The sequence below is a fragment of the Podarcis pityusensis genome (assembly GCF_964106645.2).
Source record: "Podarcis pityusensis genome assembly, chromosome: 12".
Lineage (NCBI taxonomy): Eukaryota > Metazoa > Chordata > Lepidosauria > Squamata > Lacertidae > Podarcis > Podarcis pityusensis.
In genome coordinates this window covers 45273062-45288445 of record NC_138037.1, presented here as the reverse complement: position 1 = coordinate 45288445, position 15384 = coordinate 45273062, and the positions used below count along the sequence as shown (strand labels likewise).

Here is a 15384-nt window from a genome sequence, read left to right as displayed (position 1 = left end):
TTAATTGTTGAGAGTCTCCCCCAAAGTGACATGTTTAATCTGTTCCAAATTTCCAAACCTTTTTTGATCGTTTTCCATATCTTATTATAGTTATCATTGAATAAATTGATAGAAAGTTGTCAATTCTCTAATAGAGCATAATTAAATCATGCAATTCTGATTGCGTATTAATTTTCAGTGCACTCGTAGCAGTGTTGCCTGTTGCTATTCAAATGTGCTGGGACATTTGCATACCTGTTTCCCTTCCATCTAAGGCCCTGCAGTGGTCCTTTGCAACCAGTTGTGCCAGGAAAGCAATTTCGCCCCAATTTAGTTATTTATTTAAAGCCTTTCTTTAAACAAAGCAGTGTCCAGAGTGGCTTAGACTAAATGATATAGCACACAGGAAACGGGGATGGACGTTGCTGGACTGCAGCTTCCATCATCCCTAGCTAGCAGACCCAGTAGTCAGGGATGATGGGAGTTGTAGTCCAACAACAGCTGGAGACCCAAGGTTGAGAAACACTGTCTCATTATGACTGACCCCTGGGATGTTTCCCTTACTTTAGCCTTTGGGAAATGCCATGTTAATAATGTGAGAGTAGATAGAGACCCTTCTTCGGGTCTCCTAACAGTTACATCTATGAGTTGGGGCAGCTGTAGGCCCACCTTGCTTCTAATCTACACAACCTGTAAATGCACCTGTATGAACCTTAAGGCACCATTTCATGCACTACCTGGCATTTTAAACATTGCAGCTACTGAAATGTGTATTGGAACTGCCAAAAACCTTTTGTAGGACAACTACATTTTTCTAGTCTAGCTAGCCCAAAGGGACAAATATGAGAACGAAAATGTCACAGTCATGTTCCTATATTTTGTCCCTGAAATGTTGGAGGGTATGGAGGCTAAACAGCTTGGGACCAGGCTGCCTGAAAGACTGCCATCTCCTGTACAAGCCTGCCCAGGCACTGGAATCTGCCTGAGAGACCCTTCTGTCTTGTCCTGCCAACATCTTGTGCAAATTTGGTGGAAACTCCAGAAAGGGCCTTCTTGGTGGCTGCACCCAGACTTCGAAGCTCCTCAGAGAGAGGCTCATCTAGATCTCTCCTTGATGGCCTTTCCATCAGCAGACAAAAACCTTTCTATTTAAATAGGTGTTTGCTCTGCTGAGCTGCTTTGCTCTTCTCTCCCATTTTGTTTTTAAGCTAAGGGTGGCAGCCAACCAAGTCATTCAGACACATTCCTGCATTGCACAGGGTTGGACCAGATGATCATTGGGGTCCCTTCCAACTCTACAATTCTATGAGTCTATGATTAAAAAACCCGTTGAGTTCAGTGGGCCTACTGTGAGTTTGACTAAGACATCACCCTATAATTTTAACGGCATGCTGTTCTTACATTTTAATCAGCTCTTTTCTGATTATACAGTTTTATTTGCTTACTTTCTGTTTTATTGTTTTTAGCCACCTTTGGCTTTTTATTTATTTATTGGGAAGGTGATGTATACATGTAACAAGAAAGAAATGTGGTATGTATTCAGTGATTCCACACCACTTTGGCCATAAATTCAAAGTGGCTCTGTTTTCATACGGCTGTTGTTTTTCCTGCAGCAAAACAAAACCTTGTCCATTGTGAGCACACAGTGTGGCTGGTGTGCTTGCTGAATTGTATCTTTAGGAAATTAAACTGATCAAATTGCCTTTTACTGAGGATACTGTTTTGGAAATTTGTCATTCCCCTTTCATAGCAGAGACAACCTCTATAAATTGCAAACTGAATGGCGTCCGAGTGCTTTCTGTCCCTAAGTAGAGACAGCTGGTAACACAGTTTATAAGCAATTGGTGTCCAAAAGACAGTCATTTGTGCTGTCTTCCCCCCCACTCCATAGACAATTTGCCCAAATATACCAACTGATTATGTGAAATACAGTATAGCTATTAACCAATAGAGCAGAATGCTTCCGTTGCCTGGTAACGTAACTCAATTGGAAAAAAAAGGAAATAAAAATAGAAAACAGACCTGCTCGTTGCCAAGTAAAAATATTCCAACTTGCAGCAGTTGAAGCCTGGATTTGAAATTTATTTTTAAAGTATAGCTAAGCCAAACATATCAAGCAGGCAAACAGCACCCCTTTCTTCTCTCTATCTGGCTGAATAGACATTCAGGGCATGGAGGATATTCATATAATCTGAGAGTTTGTGTATCAGTGTAACTAGTGAGGGAATAAATGGCTTAATGGAGTACAAATTATTTTCAGAATGAATTTGGTTGAACTTCCAGAGGATCCTTCAACCACATTACCATCAACAGGGGGAATAGCTTCAGCATCTGTTAACTCAAGTGTAATTTAAAAAAAAAACAGCCAATTTTCTTGAGCAGATTAAACAAAAAACAAACAAAAAACCCCACGCAAAGTATACGTAAATATTATGCACTTATCACAGGCCTAGCCCTACCGTAAGGTACAGTGTTTTGAGCTTCATGAAAGGCAGAAAATGGTTAGATATTTAATTTATTATGATTGTACTCATCTGCCAGGGAGGGGAAGAAGCACTTGTGCAATTTTTCTGCCTCAGGTGCCAAATAAGATGGCCAGGCTTGGATACTGAGCACCTGGGGCAGGGAGTTGTAGCAGGCATAATGTCTTCAGCTAACCCTGAGGCACAGGAATGATTCAGAGCTGCATTTTAAGGACATGGCTGCACTGCGAATCTAATTACTCGATACCCTACCTGTTAACACCGTCTCCCATCTAGAATTCTGCATGTGCTCAAGGCATGGGCATCCACAGGAATTTTTATGCAGGGGGAAGGTAAGCAAAATAAAAGTGGGGAGCAGGCTAGTTTCTCACCCAAAAAAATGAGAAGGGTGTTTATTGTCTGTACATGTTGCCTCAAATCTCAGCTTTTACAAATGCTAGTAACTTGTTTTTTTAAAAAAGGCTGGGAATCCGAGGTTTATGATTTAGGTGGGGCGGGGGGGGCAACTGCCTCCCCCCAGTGGTACTAGGCTCACACATGAGCAGGTTCCCTCATTCACTTGAATGGAGAAGCCCTTTATTTTTTTTCTATTTTTTTTACTGATTTTCCCAAATTTTAAACAAACAAACATAGATCTTAACTGTACTTAATCTAATCTTAATAACATTGTTAAATGACTTCCTCAAATCCCCCTGGCTGAGTTTCATTGTATATCATTGTAACAGTTTCCCAAAACCAATTTTCTCATAAAATTAACTTAATCACTTAACATCTTTCTTCCTTTCCATTTTAACTTCAAACATTTTGTTCTTTAACATGACATATTTAAATCCTAAGCCTATCTGGTATTTGCAAGTTTTTCCAATTAACATATGCACATCCCTTTCAACATGAAGTTAGTTTATTTATTTTATCAGATTTATATACTGCCCTCCATCAAAAGATCTCTGGGAGTTCACCAGATGAAAACACCAATAAGTAGTTAAAACAAAAACAACAAAACAATAGCTCCCTCCCCCCAAAAAAACACATTTAAAAGGCGTAGAATATTAAGCAGCCAAAGGCCTGGTTGAAGAGGAACATTTTTGCATGGTGCCTAAAAATATATAATGAAGGCTCAGTCAGTAAAGCATGAGACTCTTAATCTCAGGGTTGTGGGTTCGAGTGCCATGTTGGACGAAGGATTCCTCCATTACAGGGGGTTGGACTAAATGATCCGTGTGGTCCCTTCCAACTCTACGATTCTAAGGTGGCAGACCAACCTCCTTGGGGACAGGATTCCACAAACGGGGAGCCACTACAGAAAAGGCCCGTTCTCGTGTTGACCCCTCCACTGAAACAAAATACCTTACAACTTGTATATGGAAAGACTTTTCCTTCCCTCTTCCATACCTACATTCTTTTATGGATTACTGCAGAAACAGTGTCCTTATTAAGGAGATTCCTTTGGATCAAAAAAGTGAGTGGCTTTTGGTCATGTGTAACATCTGAAAACATGAACATAATAAATCGAGATGGGAAGGAATTTCTTCCCAGGTTACATGTGTGGCTTGGCTTGCTTGATATTTGATGAACTGTTGACTGGCACCCTACTTTCCGATAGCGGCGCACTGGGGTATAAATTTTGTGGCTTCAAACTTCTGCGTAAGCCTTAGCAACAAGCATGGCTGTTATTGTGCAAATGATGTCGAACATAAGCTGAGCATGTATGTACAGTTCAACAACTGGCCATCAAAGGACACAAAAAGAGGTCTCTGCTCCAAATGAGCTAAAATTGAAATGGGGAACACAGCAGTAGAAGGAACAGGGGATGGCGGTGACAGCAATGGATGATAATGAGAAAATCACAATGACATTTGTGTGACTGCAGTCAGGTCATGGATGGAGAGTAAAGCCGAAAGCCTTTGAAAGGGGAGAGGAGAGGTGCCACCATATAAACATTCATAGAAGGAGTTTATAGGTGTATAAAATGGCAGAGAGAGAATGGGTTTGGTGCCAGGCTTAATTTCTGAACCAGCCCATGGACTGAAATGCGTTTATAGCCAGAAATCTGATAGGAGGCATTGTAGTATGAAGAGTGTGTCTTATGCTGGCATCCATGAGGCACAGAAGATGTGGTTCAAATGGGACAAGGCTGTTTGAAACAAAATGGTATGAATTATTACTAACAGTGACTTTTTTAAAAAAATCCAAAATTCAGAATATCTGAATTCTCTTAAAACAGCAGCGACTCAAACAGGCTGCAGATTCCACCTTGTCACTCAGAAAAAGAGCCAGATTATTTTAGTATCATCTGACCAAGGCAGGAAAATATAAATGAGAGATAAAACTACATCAGGATCGTTTTTCTTTTACAGTTCCTTGCCCTGAAGTTTCCAGGCCTATGACATTATAGTCTAAAACTATACTGATAAGACAGCAGCTGCGATCCATAAGCCACTTATGCTGCCATTCTTACCCCATTCTTCATATTGGCTCAATAATGTCTTCTAGGAAGGATTCCACTCTTGAGTTTAAAATGAGCAAGCAGTGGAGGATTTGCATTCCTGAAATGGCTTCATGTATGTTAGGTTCTGCAGAAGGTGCAGAAAAATTTCCGAAGCTTTACATTTAGATTATCTAGTAAAGGTAAAGGGACCCCTGACCATTAAGTCCAGTCACGGCCGACTATGCGGTTGCGGCGCTCATCTTGCTTTATTGGCCGAGGGAGCCGGTGTTGGTCTGCAGACAGCTTCCAGGTCATGTGGCCAGCATGACTAAGCCGCTTCTGGCGAACCAGAGCAGCGCACAGAAATGCCGTTTACCTTCCCGCCGGAGCAGTACCTATTTCTCTACTTGCACTTCGACGTGCTTTTGAACTGCTAGGTTGGCAGGAGCAGGGACCGAGCAACGGGAGCTCACCCCATCACGGGGATTCGAACTGCCAACCTTCTGATCTGCAAGTCCTAGGCTCTGTGGTTTAACCCACAGCGCCACCCGCGTCCCTTAGATTATCTACAACAATACATTTTCTGTTTCCAACCCAGCCTGTGGAAATTTTGGGTGTGAGACTTTTTTCTTTAGGCAGCTGGTCTCTTCAAGCTTTTTCTTATGCTGGTTTTCTTATGGTGGTTTTGAGAAGCAGTATGTTGTGATAGTGATAGTGATATAGTTGTTGTGATAGTGATATAGTTGTACTCTCAAAGATGACAGGATTATTTCACTGCTGGAGAATGAACTGAGGGATGAACAGGTAATGGACTGTTATTTGCTTCTCTTGCACAGATAGATATTTCAACTGTGCAGAACCTACTCCACACTGTGCCTCCACCTTATATTCCCCAGTTTTTTACTCTCCTTTCAGATTCTTGAACTGCATGCTCAAAAAAATTAGTATGTACCCTTAGGCAAAATGTTTTGGTCTATTTGGATAATACAATTCTGCCACTAAAAATTGTTGGATCATTTTGTTTTGTTTTCAAGCATTCCTGTTATAAATGAAGCTATTACAGTTGTCCAAAAAAACATACAATTGATGGTATGGCGGGGGCGGGGGGAGAGAGAGAAAGAGAAAGAAGCACCTTCATCGAATGCTGAAAAGAAATTGGGCCAAATCCAAGGGAAAAATCCCATTAGAAGACAATTTTAATTGCCTTGTGCAGTTGCAGTAAAGATAAATATAGTCAGTCGAAGCTATTTTGAGGCCACGTGATATGGTCTAGCTGTCAGTAGAGCAAAATGTGCCCAGATGAAGAATGAATTCATACTAGTAGTTTGTGTTTAACATTTAAATAAGTGCAATACAATTTTGGCTCTGTTGTTTTTCTGTTTAATCTATTGTTAATTGCATTATGTCATGAATCTGCTTGCCATTGATCTGCCTCTTTTGCGACATTTTGTACTCAGATTTTTATACCTGCATTGCTTTAGCTCCCCCCCCCCCAACTAATTCATGCTATGGCTGAACTTGATGTGCCATCGTGAATATCAGGCCAGTAGCAACACAAAGCATTCCTCTACAGAGTTTTGCACTGGTTCACTGTTAAAACTTGGGCAGCCTCAGTAACCAACACCCTGTTTACATATTAGGGAGCCAGATTTCAGCAGGGACTCTGACATAAGCCTCCTGTTGCGCATCTCCCGCTGATCTCTTCCTCTGTTCGCTGAAAGCCCTGCACCAGCAATTTCAAAACAGATGGTGGAACCTGATTTAAGAAGCCCAACTGAGCAAGTTCCAGCACTGAGGGCAGCAATCCTGGGCATAATCTTTCCATGGAGCAAGTCCCGGTGAAATCGATAGAACTTAACTTCAAAGTAAACATGCAAAGGATTTTGCTTTAAGGCTCCATTATTCCCATGTAGTGGGTTAAAGTTGCATTCTTCTTTTTAAAAAATGAATGAATGAATGAATGAATGAATGAATAGAATTTTGACCTGTGATGATCCACATGACATAATTCCCTGCCCCCTGCAGCAGCTTCCATGCCAAGGTAAAGAAACAAAAAGTGCAATTGCATGCACACACCAACGTGGTTGTATTTCAAACAACAACGCAGCCTTCCTGCTTGTCTCCCTGTGGTTAGAGGAAGGGATGAAACAATGGTTTTTAATGAACCCTGTTCTGTGTGATGAGTCAATAGTGCCGCGAAGAGGTAAAAGCGCCACTCGATGCCATCTGATCGCGCATCTGTTCTTCAACCGGAAAGGAAATGTCAGTGGGGGGGTGGGAGGGGGGAAACTGCTGACATAGCCACAGATGACAATGTCAGCGTGGAGTAGAAGCGGCAGGAGAATGAAGATGTTGCTGCAATTAGCTTACACAAAAAGACTTCAGAGCATAGAGTTCTCTCTCCTGAAGCCTATTGCATGCAACACACAACAGAGTGAGTCAGGGATTTCTTATGAGCGCGGGAGTTCTAACGTTCACACTGTCTCATGTTCACACTGTCGTCCCTGCACACGGGACATGCACACTGGAGGGCATGTGGGGCTGGATCGGAAAGACGAGACTGAAACCGAACAACTTGCACACATGTTATTTCTTCACAGGCTTTTATGGTGCCATTTGTAAATCCATTACAACGCCTATAAACCCTCATGAGCCGTTGAGCAACAGGCTGCATGGTGCTCCTAGCTTTGCAAAATAACAATATGTGTCTATTTTCCTATTTTCTATATACAGGGCTATTTTTCTAGAAAAAGAGGTGCCGGAACTCACCATGAACGCCTCCCTTGTTCTCTTATAATGGCAATGGCGCCCACCTGAGAGGTGCTGGAATGGAGTTCCTGTGCGTTCCGGCTGAAAAAAGCCCTGCTTTAAAATAAATAAATAAACACACTGAGGTGCTTCATATTCACCTAGGTGAAAAGCAAGCAATTTAATGTGACTACAAACTACAAAAGAGGATTGATAGAGAAAGGAGAGTAAGTGGGCTTATGGGGGGGAGGAAAACAGGCAAGGTACACAATATTCTGAGATGAAGTTTACTCTTTCTCTATTGAGTTTATATCCTCTAAGGAACTCCAGCCAGCAATGCATGGTTATCTTCTTTTCCAATTTATTCTCAAAACAACCCTGAGAGGTAGGTAAGGCTGAGAAATAGTGACTGGCCCAAGATCACCCAGTGAGCTTTATGTCTGAGTGGGAATTTGAAGTTAGGTCTCTGCAGTCCTAGTCCTGTGCTCTCATCACTACACCATACTGCCTCATATATATCATATCAGGTGCCATGTCTTAAAAGAAGTGATAGACAGGCTACATCTTGCATAGTACACCGTATGCTGCTGCCATGAGTGCTGGCAGGAAGGCTGCTTCCTGCTGCAAGGCCCATTTCCACCTGGCCTAAGGGGTGGGATTCAGACTCACCCTGAACAGCTAAAGGAGGCTCCTGGGAGGCCATTGGGACAGTGCTGGAACAACTCTTGGTTTGCAGCAACTGGCTAAAATGTTTTAAAATGTTTTAAATGGTTCTAATTTTGGTACCTCTGTTTTTTGTCTGGTTGGTGTTGGTTAAATGTTTAGTTGGAGTTGGTGGTTATTTTAATTTGGGTATAACAGTTAACTGTTTGTTGTTGATTTCTGTTAGTTTATTTATTTGTTTGTTGCTTGTATAGGATGTTTTTAATATTTGATGTTTTGTTGTGTTTTTATATATGTTGTAAGCCCAGAGTGGTTGAGGAAACCCAGCCAGATGGGCGGGATATATATATTATTATTATTATTATTATTATAAGTTGTCGATCCATGATCTCAGAGCCCGGGGTATGGTTTAAACAGCATATGGAGCCACATACCTGCTGAAGCTAAGCAGATCTGGGTTATGATCAGTGCCCAGCTGGCAGACCGGCTGGGGACTCCTGTGACTGCCACCTTGAGCTCCATGAGAGAAAGGTGGGGTTTAAACATGACATAAATGAGACAGAATGCATTCTCTCTCTCTCTCTCTCTCTCTCTCTCTCTCTTTCTTTCCTTTCTTTTAGATTTTGAAACCATTTTCAATTTTGAAATCATTTTCTTTTATTAAATGAAGGAAGTTTACATTGGGGGTCCTTATATGGAGCATGCTTAGCTTCCACAGGTTGTTGGCATCCAATAAAATATGGGGGGGGGGGGCTCAGCCCCTAGGAGTTGGCTCCTACGTTGGCATCTGTCTGTCCCGTGAGACAATGGAGTGTGCCTCTGGGAGTGAGGTCAAACTGCTAGAGAACCATGGTGTCTGCTGTGGCCGCAGAGACCAGCAACTCATAACTGCTGCCTCCCACATTGTTTTTGCTGTTTTTGCAGCACCGAAGTGACCTCCCCGGGGTGCAAGCCTGGGCAGTGTGCATGGAGGTCCTGGGCTGCCCAGACAACAAGACCTTGGCCTCATTGATGTGGTCCCAAGGAAAGCAGAGCAATACGTTTGACACCAGTTTGGCTGCAGGAGTTGCCCGAATGAGACATACATGGCACCACCCAACTGTCTTAGGAACTCCATTCTGGATTTCTGTAGGGTTTATTCCTTAGCCTTTTCTTCTCCCCAATATGTCTCGCAAGGCAACAGGTATGGAATTTTCCTTGGGGTTTCCTCCTGAAGGCTTTCAAGCAGGGGAGGTTGAGGGTCAGTTTCCTTCTCACGGGCAAACCATAGTTAATGGATTTGCCAGGCCTGAGAATCACAGCTGCTTTACTGCTCCTTGTTAGTGCTGGGGAGAAAACCACAGTCCCTGACTTGGCATTAGTCCCGAACCAGGGATCGTAGTTTATGCCCCTCCAACCAAATCACAATCAGTAAGCCAAAAACAAACCTTAGCTGCAAATTGTGCTTAGCGTGGGGCTGAAACAAACCCATAGTCTTTGGTTCAGACATAAACCAGGAAGCACAATTTCTTTCTCCCTGGTGATAGTATGGAGGAGTGAAACAGGCACAATTGGTTCCCAACTTTTTTGATATGGCGACCCACAAGTTCAAATTCACTTAGAGTGGTGACCCCACTATCCTGTTGTCCCTTGAGTTTTGGACCTTAGGTCTTCAGGAGCCATCAGTTTCATGCATTTTAACAGGAAGTTTGCCTATTTTATAACCTTGAGGCATCCAAGCAAGAATATACTTAACACCTTTATTAATGTGGAATTAGTTGAAATGTTATTGTACTTTTTAAAAAACTTATTTATGGTCTTGTTTATGGGAATGAAAGCACACCCACCATCTGATTGCAGGATATTGCATCCTAAGCTGCAAAAATTCTTCTGGAGAAATGCGGATACGCAAGCAGGGTTAGAAATATCAAAGTCTGAATATCGGTGGGATGGCCAAGCTTCCATTTTACCAGTGACTAAGCCAATGAGAGGTTTCAAAGTTGCCAGGCATGGTCTCAGGTCATTATTGATACATTATTATTTATTTCAACTAAACAAACTTCAGATCACTCTTGGATTAACTACAGTCATACCTCGGGTTGAATATGCTTCATGTTGAGCGCGTTCGAGTTGCGCTCCGCGGCAACCCGGAAGTAACGGAGCGCGTTGCTTCCGGGTTTCGCCGCTCGCGCATGCGCAGACACTAAAAATGACGTCTTGCTCATGCGCAGAAGTGGCGAAAGGCGACGCATGCATGCACAGACGTGCCGTCGCTAGTTACGTTTGCTTCTGGATGCGAACAGGGCTCCGGAACGGATCCCGTTCGCATCCCGAGGTACCACTGTATTAACTAATCCTGGCAGTTAACTGATCCAGTGACAGTTCACCACAAGATGCTTGTACAAGGAGCTGTTTCAAGCTGTTACAGATCGCCTCTGTAAGAGGAATTCATCATACCAGTTAAGGATTAATAGCAATAATTATTTTGGATTTACTTACAAAGCCCATGACCCACTTCCACAGACATTGCATCCCACAGGTTGAGGAACTCTGCATTACATTCATTTGTAGCCCTAACTGTTTCGAGTATATTGTGTGACATTTGTCTTTTAAACCAGGGTGGGGGCAGGCTGATTTACTGAACAAAAAATCCGGATTCTGCTTATTCGGGATGCTTGAGTTGCCATTCAACCACGCTGGTTAGCTGTCATAACTTTGCCTGGAACTAAAACCCCTGCTGTGTGTTTGTGTGTGTGACATGCCTGAGATTCAACAAGTCTGACAGTTAGTGCAACTTTTAAGGATCTGCTGAATATGCTCGGATTTTCCTTTCAAATCAGCATGAAATTTCTGTCGTAGGATATGACCTGAAATTAAATGGAACCAAGTTTCCTGAGGATTTTTATTTTTTATTTTTAGAAAAGTGCATTCCCTTGTCAGATCACTGGAATACGTTGTCTACGACCAGCTGAGGCAGTTGACCAAAATGCACCACACAGCTAATTTAAGCAAATGAATTGCATAGCAAATAATTACCACCTTTTGCATGTCTTCCTTCCAAACCACCCAAAATACAGAAATTAAGTCATCTTCCTTTATTATCCCTGCCAGCCATTATTTGCATCCAGAACTTTGCTTGGTGTTTTGATTTAACTTAACCTGACATTTGTACTGAGTATAGTATATCCCCTTTATTAGGTTTAGCTTATTAAACCCATCAGAATATTGCAGCACTGCAGTGTGTGTGTGTGTGTGTGTGTGTGCGCACGCGCGCATGCGCGCATCACAGTTATATATACTCATAGTGTCTTTGTAATGAATATGAAAGCCTAGAAAAAAACAAGTTATTACTGTACTGAAAATGCTGCCAGCTATTCTGATTTTCTCTCTCTTGTGATTGAGACATTTGGAATTGCCAAGTTAGTTTTGTAAAAATGAATGTTATAAAACATTTTGTGCAGGGAGAAAGCATGCTGCTTTGTTACAGTTCAGTTTGATGCATACCTGAGTTCAGCAGGGTTTAGTTCTAGGTAAGTGGATATCAGATTGCAGAATAAGTGTCAGTAGTGTGTAGTTCATATAACATTGGACTTGGTCTGCATTTCAACCCCCCTCAGCCATGGGAAGCCATGAGCAAATCACTCCCACACAGCTGTACACTTCCAAAGCTAAAAGTGGGATACATCACTTATCTAAAGCAGTCTCATTGAAGCTGATATTCTCCAGCTGTTTGGGACTACAAACCCCATCAGCCTCAGCCAGCATAACCAATAGTTAGGGACACTGAGAGTTATAGTCCAGATCAGCTGGAGGACACCAAGACAGAGAAAGTTGGTCTAGACCAGATATGGGGAAGCTTTGGCCACACTTGCTGAGATGGGAATTGTGGTTTAGCAACATCTAGAGGGTTCAAGGACAGTAGCTTTCTCCAGATCATCTTAACAGTGTAGCCAGGTAGACCTGAGATGAGAGGGCAAGTGTTGGTTACAACTACAGTTGAGGAATTGAGATGGACCTACACAAAAGATGGCACCCGGTGACTCCATTGGCTTAAAAGGAATCAAAATCGCAGATTTCTCAGATCTGCATCTAGAGGGCTCACATTTCTGAATATGAAAGGTGCTAAGGCCATGCTTATCTAGAAATGTCACACTCTTAGAATCTTTGCTCCCTCCTCAAAGAGGTATGGAGGCAACTGTGGTTACTGTGTGACTTAAGGAAATTACATTTCGCACATGCACAGAGCACCCTCTTTCCGCATACTTCATACATTTGAAATCAAAATAGTCCCGACCTAAACTCTGCCACTTTGTGGCTCAAATTGAGCTTTGTATGCACATCACTCTAAAGTGACCCATTCAGACTCTTCATAGGTGATTCATAGATGGGTCTACAGGATAATCAGGAAGCAATTGGAATATCTGGGTCAAAGCCAAGGACACATGTCCTCCTCTCGCCATCTGAACTCAAGAGTCTCCCCAAATAGCTAAGACAAAAATTTTAAAAGTTGATATGTACCTTTAATGCAAATAGTTAAAGTAAACTGTGATTGAGCTGAGGTTCCCAAAAAAGAACAGGGAAAGGACTTCTGAACGTTGAGATATGTTTTCTCTTCCAGATTTGTGTTTTATAACCAACTCGAACAGCATATACCTTTTCAGCTTCGATAATTATAAAACTGTGCAACTTGGACCGGGTCACACACGCATTTCGCTCCCAAGTGCACCCTGCCTCTTCCCTGCACACTGCCCCCCCTCCCCCCAGCTGTAGCTGGGTTTCAAAAAATTGATATGCACGCTGCCAACTTGAAAAACACGAACTCCTAATTTGCATGCACTTGTGGAAATTAAAGATGGACGGTTGGTGGCCTAATACAAAGGGAAGATGCTACAATTATTTCTAAGATAAAACAGAAAGAATAAAACTAACCATTTGGCCATAGAACGTTATGTGGCCTTTGAAACAGCGTTCCTGCCTTTTTAGAATGCTGCCCTTGCCAGCTGGTCTCTTATAGCATCTTTGCTTCCCTTTGCCTCATTGGGTGGGGAGAGTAAATTGGCTTTTAGCATGCCAATCTCCCATTCATTTCTCTAATACCTTCCTGTACATACGAAGGTAATTACAGCTTCCCCCCTTCCCTCCAGACCACAGCGTATTTCTCTCCCCACCCTCAACCCACGTTCTCTTTAACTCCCATGCAATTCATTCTCAGCTCCTTACAGCACGGTAGCTGGAACAAAGGGGAAATATCAACACTTGCTCTTAACGCCTATACACTTCTCTGACACAATGCCACAAAAATGCCTGCTTGAGATCTTGAAATATTTGGGAACTTCTCTCTCTCTCTCTTTAATTACAGCTGATATTGTGGAGGATTCCAAGGAAATGAGTACAGGCACTGAACACATTGCGTGTCTTTTGTGATGCCACTCAAAACTGGCTGTCAAAATTCCCCATCAAGGAATACTGTTACCTAGCAATTATGCGCATCTATTAGCTAAGCACCCATTCTCTCTCCAGAATGCTTTATGACTCTTATCTTTTCAAAGGAAGCTCATATCTTATCTCGGTGACTGGTAGAGAGAGGGCTGCAAACACTCCTCCCCAAGGCAGATTCCCTCTGATGACAAATTATTTAAAGACAGGGATATTGCGGCCGCTTTCAAGCCACTATCATCAAGAGCCAGGGTTGTCCTTTTTAATTTGTATAGACAATGACTGAAATCCCAGAAAACTGCCTTATTCAGAGCATTGGTCCTGGAGATTGAACCCCGGGATTTTCTGCGTGCTCTGTCACAGAGCTATAGCCTTTTCCCAATCCACTGAAGCCATTTGTTGCGGAAGAGAAAACTACGTACTCAGAGATTTTAAAGAAATCACCACCAATGCCGTTTACACGACTGAGGAGGCAAGCTGCTTTTCAGTTTGAAACGTGGCTTGCCTCTTCAGCAACAGGTGTGGCAATAGTGGGAACTTCAAGGAAGCCTGTACATATAGTGGTCCCTCACACAGTGTTCCTGGACTGCATTCACCATTGGCAAGAGCTGCGCATATTAAAGTGTTATATAGCCAGCTGTGGTTTGGTAGATAGTCTTGGGTTCAAATGTTAACTTAGCTATGGGTGGCCTTGCACAACTGGCTAACTCCCAAGCTATCTTGTAAGGTTTTTATGGGGATAAAATGGTAATAAACCCACATGCACTGCCCAGAATGTAAAATTGTGAAGTTGCCTTGGTGGGGAAATTACTGTCAGTTGTGCTGTGAAAAAAACAAAACAAAAACCATTTCTGCAATTAACGCCAACACAGTTTCATTCCCGTAAATTTAAATTAGTATATTTTATCATGGGGGTGGGAAACTAGCAGAGTCGTTATTATTATTTATTTTTTAAATGGAGGAAATATTATTATTTTTGCTTTTATGCACCCCAGCATATCTGCACTTACAGATGCTTGTGAACAAGGAGAGAACTCAGCGCAGTCAATGGCAAAGCCCCCGCAATTGTTTTGTTGTTTGTGGCATCTAATATAATGTTTATTGTCCTTGGATTGCACCGTTCACCACTAAGGGCAAACAAGATGGAAACTGAACCGTAACCAAAAGCTAGAGACAAGAAGATAAAACAACAGTTTATTGTTAATTACTCTGGAAACATAAAAACATGCTCCCTGCAAGCTTCAACTTCCAGATGCTCCATTGTAAGTGGACCCACACAACAAACCTCACATTTGCACACTTCGGTGGTTTGGATGTGATTTCTTTAAAATGACAACTGTGTTTCATCAAGAATCATCAACAACTTAATGGTCAAATTTGCAGTTTTGTTTTAAAATGAATTCCAAAGGAATTGCATTGGCAGTTCTTTCATTAGCCAAAGAACACACCACTGATTTAAACCTGGTTTATCCCTAAATCTTGCACTTAACAACTAGACAGATGCGTGCATCACTCAGCTGGGGTTGGAATAGAATTCAGAGATGACCAGCTTCTTTTCATTTACCAACAGCCCTTATAGTTGAATATGTGAAAGGCCAAATCTCTCAGGCAAAACTGTTTTATTTTGTTTTGTTTCAAAGAGAGGCTGGGGCAATCCAGCCAGATGGA

General features: G+C 42.2%; 1 protein-coding gene across 11 annotated transcripts in view; it reads left to right on the top strand.

Moving 5' to 3' along the window:
• The window catches only part of LOC308459531 (uncharacterized protein), a 113146-nt gene that overhangs the window by 73082 nt on the left and 24680 nt on the right, over positions 1-15384 (top strand). The window contains exon 4 of one of the 11 annotated variants that reach the window (XR_013978085.1): positions 11742-11810. The exons of the other annotated variants lie outside the window; for them this stretch is intronic. The gene's annotated coding sequence lies outside the window, so the exon portion shown is untranslated. The remainder of the gene's footprint in view (positions 1-11741; positions 11811-15384) is intronic. 11 annotated transcript variants of the gene reach the window in all.